This window comes from Lissotriton vulgaris, chromosome 11 (assembly GCF_964263255.1).
Source record: "Lissotriton vulgaris chromosome 11, aLisVul1.2, whole genome shotgun sequence".
NCBI classification, from domain to species: domain Eukaryota; kingdom Metazoa; phylum Chordata; class Amphibia; order Caudata; family Salamandridae; genus Lissotriton; species Lissotriton vulgaris.
The window spans coordinates 1,018,269,019-1,018,275,018 of record NC_141699.1 but is presented as its reverse complement, the minus strand read 5'-3'; positions in this window follow the sequence as shown (position 1 = coordinate 1,018,275,018).

Here is a 6,000-nt window from a genome sequence, read left to right as displayed (position 1 = left end):
GACCGTCCCCATTTTTTTATTTGAACCCATGTTTGCGAGTACAGGTTAACGATTGTTCCCAGTAAATTCGGTTGGGCTCCCCAGGCTTTCATTTTGGCCCATAGCTTGGATCTTGGTGCTTTGTCTATATCTGCTTTGAGATCCACAAAGCATGCATAGAGGATATTTGACTTGACTATTGCTTGATTGGCTATAAGGGTGACTACCAATATATTTGTTAAGGTGCCCATGCCAGTCCGGAATCTGGTCTGCATTTTCAGAATCAGATTCATGCTGCTGACCCAGGTCTCCAGATCTTCCAATAAGTTTGATGCATAGATCTTAGCTTCTGCATCAATGAGGGCTTCTACATTCAAGATCATCCCAAATGCCATTCAAGGTAGATTTTGTTATTCAGCTCTTGTAAAATTCTCCATGATGGTCCAAAAGAAGTTTGCGATCTTTGAAGAAAGCAGAGATTTTAGTAAAAAGCAATCTTTTTTTGAGATTTCAGAGTAGCAGTGCTTTGGATTTTAATTGTCAGTTAATATATCTGTCAGGCCAAGCCCTTGTTTCTTCTGAATCAGCTTGACATGTGAATGCTTGAGATCATTATGATAGTTGCTGCCTGCTAAGGAGTCATTGATGAGCACGTTTGCCGGCAAGGTGACAGAGGACTGTAGCCCTTTCATAAACATCTGAGGAAACTGGGGACTGAGGGAAGTGAACTCACAAAGTACAAGGTTGATTCAATGACAGTATTTGCCCATCAATATTTTTCCATTAGTACCTCGAAAATGTATTGAAAAAAGTTTGGGTTGAGCACGATGAGGCTGGAGGACTATATATCAGTTTAAAAATGGAGTACCTCAGAACTTGAGAATGAACTTTTGATAAGCCACTGATAACATGAGTGAAATATCTAAGCTGGAGTAAAAGGATTCAGATAACGTGTACTTTATTTAAGTTTGACTCATGCGTGTTGCATGTACCTTGAATTTGTTCTTTTTGCATGTGATTTATCTAGTTAGTTGGGCTTAAAACTGTACAACATTGGTGTGATAACTTTCCAGAAGAGAATGAATAAATGAAACAAATGAATGAAATGAAAATTTATAAAGCACATAGCTACCCTAAGGCATCCCGGCGCTGTCAGCGGATGTGGACCCAAAGGCCAGCTCTGCTAGAGGTAGTTGAGTTAAGTTAAAATAACCAGGTTTAAAGTTGTTTTCTGAAAGACAGGTGGTTGGTTTCCTGTCAAATGTCAAGGGGAGGGTGCTCCAAAATCTTGTCAGATTATAGGCAAAGGAACAGCCACCACTTCTTACCCTCTTCATTTTTGGAACTGTTGCGGGGAACATATTTGCTGAGCATAGGCTTCCGTTAGGATGGTATTGGAAAATCGTTGGCTCATTGATTGCCAGTCCTGTTCCCTGAAAGGATTTATGGGCAATGCACAGCTCCTTGAATTTTAATCCTGTCTGAAACAGGCAGCAAATTTAGGGTCTTTAGCGCGGGCTTAGCTGAATGCCTACGGGAGAGGTCCATAAGCAGACGGGCTGCACAGTTCTGGGTGATCAGGTAAAGTGTATTTCCATAGTCCATTCGGGAAAGAATGAGAGCCTGGATCATTATCCTTCTTGCAGAGAACAGGATCAGGGGGAGCACTTTACGAAGCATCCTCATGATGCCAGAGCATGTTGCTGACAATTTGGCAGTCTCCGGTGGCGTGGGGCCAAAACATTTAGGTCATAGTGGCCCTGTGCTAGAGGTGGGGGAGTTACCTAGAAGCATGAATTCGGTCTAATCTCCGTTCAATTTTAGAGCTCCAGCCATTGTGCCACTTTCTCTAAAACACGGGCCTACGCTTGCGGAAGAATTACCAGGGCGATCTAAAGCTACAACAAGTTTTGTGTCATCAGCAAACATGACAATTTTTATGCCAAATGGTTGTACTATTTCGGCCAATGGCCTCATATATACATCGAATATGGTGGGGCTCAGGGAAGATCCCTGAGAGACCCCACAACTGAGAGCCATATGTTTAGACACAACTTCTCCTTCGAAGACCTGAAAAGATCTGTCTTCTAAGAAGGATTCTAGCCACATGGCTGCATCTCCTAACACTCCCTGACTCCGGAGTCTGTGCATCAGAATGGCATGATTGACAGTGTCAAATGCAACACTAAGGGCCAGGAGGATAATACCGGCAACACCTCCCTGATCCAAAATCCTTCTAGACTCTTCAGTCACAGCTAGGAGAGCTGTTTCTTTACCAAGACATGGTCGGAATCCCATTTGTGACGAGTGGAGCAAAAAGTTTGTTTTTACAAATTCAGATAGAACCGATTTGACAAGCCTTTCTAGGATTTTGCTGACTGAGTAGGGAGACTGGCCGATATTTCCCCATTGTTCTAGGATCAAGATTAGTTTTCTTTTTAGCAATGCTTTGACCATGGCATTTTTCCATAGTAAGGGGACCACTCCCAAGGAGATAGTACTATTAATAAGCTCTAAGATCACTTGAAAGGTGGTATCCTTTGCCAAAATCAGGATATGTGGGGTGGGTGCTGAAAGCTCTGCACACAGTGAGGGGCTGTGTATACATGTTTTGGAATGATGCACTGTGGAAATGCTGCTGGGAATCTTCAAAGTTAGCAAAACGGTCTATTGTACACCAAGCTAATCAAGAAAAACCTTCACACTACTACAACATCAAGTAGAAGACAACTATCACTATTTAAAACCTGTGCAAGTTGTTATAAGTTGGTGTGTAGCATGCACTAAATTAATTTGTTTTTGTTACATTTGAGCTTGTGGCTAATGTATGTCTTCAGAGCCTTTAGAGTACATTTTGCATTGAGGAATGATCAGGAGATTTTGATCCACAGGATGTGTAATATCAATATGCAAAAAAAGGGGGCACCCCAAATCTTTTCCATGCTATCCCCTGCAAGAGCCGTTTTGTGCATTCTTTGGATGTACCAGTGCTCTCACTGGCCGGACCTCCTTGAGCTCGCTTTAAACTTCACCAGGACTCATTTATGTAGGTTTAATCTTGCATTTGCAGAATATACTAAAGCATAATGAGTACTGCATATCAGAAATTAGGGTGGTATATATTATCGAATATCCTCCATTTTCCTTTTAGTTTAATTGCAGAGACACTCAGGGCAAAATATATTAATGGTTTTGGGTCACCTTATGGCACACAAAGGGATGCAGGGTGACAAAACCTAAAATAAGATTTACCAAGCCATGCAAGGCCACCTAGTGTGTGGCCCTTCATGACTTGGTGAATCTTGAGTAATGCAAGTTAGCACACCCTGCTGCCTTGCGTTACTCTGCTGCAGGGAGGTGTGCCGTGGGTGGAGTGTGGGTGTTCCAGTGCCTCCACCCATGGACTCTGACACATTCACAGATTTCTCAACACTAGCAGACCTGTGAATGCCTCAAAATTGTATGCCCTCTCCCCAGAGGTGCAGCAAAGAGAAATATCTTTATTTCTCCTCGTTGTTTCTTCTATCTACTTGGGCTGCATTGTGTAGCAGACTTAGAAAGATGAATATCTTTGATTGGGCAAAAATAATCTTGCCTACAATGCAGGCATTATTGCACCATGGTGCAAAGGTGCCTGCTTTAGTGCTAGGCAGCACATAGTGCACCAGTGCAGGCAAAAAGCAGAAATGTGTTGTACAATGTGAAATACAGTGCATTCCTACTCTCTCTCGTTCATGCAGCACAGCTCAGCAAAGTAAAGTGAAGTAACTGAGCTTATAAAGTGCCTGGTTACACTAGCCAGTGTGTCCCCCCCGCTGTACCGCTGAGGAACCCTTCCCGGCCTGTTCCTGTGAGGCGCCCACTCCTGGGCACCCCAAGGTGAAGCCAGGCATCCTTAGCGATTAAGGCCGGTGTGGAGATTAAGCAAGCTATTGCCCAGAGTTGCAGAGCGGGACCCATGATTAGAGTAGGCACTGTGGCAAGAATTATCGGGTCCGCGGACATTGAGCCCAAGACCCTGCCGCGACGGTAATTGAACCCTGGTCCCGGGTCAGATCTCTGCATCAGGGTCTGCTGCTCTAACCAGTGAGCCACACTTCTCCACAAGTTGGGTTGCTGTGTTGTGTGAAAGTTTGATGAATCTGCCTCACAGTTACTACTCACCCTGCTCTTGTTCACTCCTTTGGTGGTAACCTACTTTAATAAATGAATATTGTATACACTAGATTTTTCTCAAAAGCTGGGAAAACAAAAATTAACAGTGGTCGCATTCTTCTTTAATATGGTCCACCCACACCCCTGCAAAATTTGCTTCCAATCTTTCAATCTTGCTGTAACGTTGTGGGGGAATTAGAAACGCCTATGATGCAGGAGTGTGGGCTTCTGGTAGCATAGTCCACAAGGATTTTATTGTCAAACATAATTCTGGGTCCACTGATGTAGTCAATCTTGACCACGGTTCCCTGAAGGGCCACCTTAGATGTCTTATTTTAAATGATAACCAGTATGCAACATTACATTGCTGCCTGCTCAAGCGGAAATTGCATGTTACCAAACTGGGTGGTGCAATCACAAACCAGAAAGATCACACTCCAACCATGCAAAATAGCCCCTTATTAAACATAATCAGCCAGCAATGTCCACAAGATTATTTTGAGGTTTTCAGCTCACAATGGCACTAGCTTATATTCAACTTCCCAATACTCAATGTGTCAGTGATGGTGCCCACTCAGGTGTACTTATTCCAGCAGGAGAGGTTTGCACCGAAATATTCAAGGTACTGGTGTCCTGATCTCAAAGGGAACTGCACTCAAGATGTAGAACAGCAACCCTTCCTGATTCTCAGTCCTAGATGACGTTCTGATAAATTATCTTGTCGAGGATGTAGCAGCAGTGACAATACTAATATTACCTCCTTGTGTGCTGAGGACAGAACGGTTCTGTCCTCAGCCACAGTGGACGTTTGCTCAGGGTGGAACCATTTGTCCCCACACACAGCCATGGAAAAAGCGCTGACAATCCTCCAGTGGGTGGCTCATTTTCACTCCCCCACCAGGAATGGGAATGGTAGACCTTCCACCCCCCTACTCCCCCATCGGCAATCTGATGATTTCAGCACACTGACCTCATTAGATGCAGTCAGGGACATGCTGGAAGACACTTGCTCCCAGCATGTCCAAGAGGAGGCTGTGTTTTAAGGTACGTCCTGGTCTTCGGTGGGGGGTATATTTAGATTGCATATGCAGAGGGAAATTAAAGCATTTTTCCTTTCCCCCTGTGCCGGTTTTGAGTGGATTCCTGACCCACGATCACAGATGGACCACGATCATGTAGCAACAATCCATAACCCTGGACCACCAGTGAGGGGTGCCCACTCCGGCGTACTTATTCCAACAGGAGAGGTTTGCACAGACCAGTTCAAGGTACTGGTGTCCTTAGCTTAAATGGAATTGTATCCTAGATGTAGACCAGAAACCCTTCCTGATTCTCAGTCCTAGATGACCTTTTCTGATCTATTATCTTGCTGAGGATGTAGCAGCAGTAACAATACTAACATTAACCCATTGTGTGCTGCGGATGGAATGGTTCTGTCCTTAGGCACGGTGGACGTGTGCCAAGGATGAACCATTCTGACCTCACACATCCCACCGGGAGAGAGCTGGCGATCCCCGGTGGGTGGCCCATTTTCACCCCCCCACCAGGGATGACAGAGGAAGACCTTACACTGCCACCCCCAACTCCCCCATCAGCAATCCGACAATTTCAGCACGCCAGCCTCATTAGTTGCAGCAGGGGACATGAAGAGCCTGTGTTTTAAAACAATCAATCGATCGAGACATTTGTTGAGCGCGCTACATACCCGTGCTGCTACTGGTCGAAGAGCCAGGACCTGAGGAGATTTCTGAAGGCCGGTAGGTCCTGGGTCTGCCGTAAGTTGGTGGGGAGGGTGTTCTAGGTCTTGGCGGCAAGTAAGCATGGGCGATTTTTGCGAATTCGCGGTTCGTGAAGTCGCAAAAAAAA